Raw genomic sequence first — 1,084 nt, 5'->3', positions numbered from 1 at the left:
AAGTAACAGTTATTTTTATTTCTTCATTACAGTTGTTGGAGGTATCTTGAAATAACATTTACATTAGTCATTATTTGAAAGAATGTTGCTAGGTCTTGATATTCAATGTGTTAAATAATGTTGCACATATTACATTACTAGGTTACTATAGCATGAACATTTTAATGTATTTTTGTAATTGCATTTCAATGTTATTGGTTTCCTTTGCATTCTTATGCATTTGATTGTACCCACTTATAAACATTCTGAGAAGGTATTTATAGAGTCACCACTGCCAGATCAGGACACAAAAAAGGCAAAGCCTCCTGCCCTTTCATAGGACAAGTATTTGGGTCTCTGCCTACCATCCAATATCCCTTGGTACTGAAACAGAGATACAGACAGACACAGAGGGGTCTCTCCCAGCCTTTTTGGTGGGTGGGGGTGGGGGGAGGGTTGAAAAATTGGTATCTGCTTTTATTTACTGGTTGTTTATAAAACTGATGTTTGTTGAAAACTGGCAATTGTAACCATTTCTGCCTACATATTGTAGGGTGGCAGTTAAACACTGAAAACCATTAGAAGGTCATTTCAGATGTACTCATTTATTGCAGCAGTCCCAATTTTAATGGGTGAATTTCTCTCTTATACTTTTTTTTATTTCTTCATGTTATAGTTTTTTTTTGGGTGGGGGGGAGGAAATGTACTCTTATTCCCATAAATTGAGGAGCTTGGATCAAAGAGAAGTGTCTATGTCCTCAGGTCTCTATTCTGGATGAAGTATTACTAGAAACAGGATATTTCATTTCTCCTCTTATAAAAAGTAGTGATTCCAACGTGAAAAGTTTACAAGACACATCCCAGTACCTTTACCCCCAATAAAAAAGAATCTGTAACACTTCCCTCTAGAAGATTCTCACTGGGTTGGCGAATAGGAACGTCTGCGAAGACTAGTGAAACGAGAAAGGTACGCAAGTTGCTCGAGGGTTTTGTGGGGGTTGTTCTGGCAAGGAGGCGAAGGCATGCACAGTTTCGCGCCCTTAGTCTACACTGGGCCGTGGGAGGACGGGCGCCGGCCCCACGAAGGCCACTCGGAAGGTAGGAC

Source organism: Lemur catta, chromosome 11, assembly GCF_020740605.2.
Source record: "Lemur catta isolate mLemCat1 chromosome 11, mLemCat1.pri, whole genome shotgun sequence".
NCBI lineage: Eukaryota > Metazoa > Chordata > Mammalia > Primates > Lemuridae > Lemur > Lemur catta.
This window is presented reverse-complemented; position numbering follows the sequence as displayed.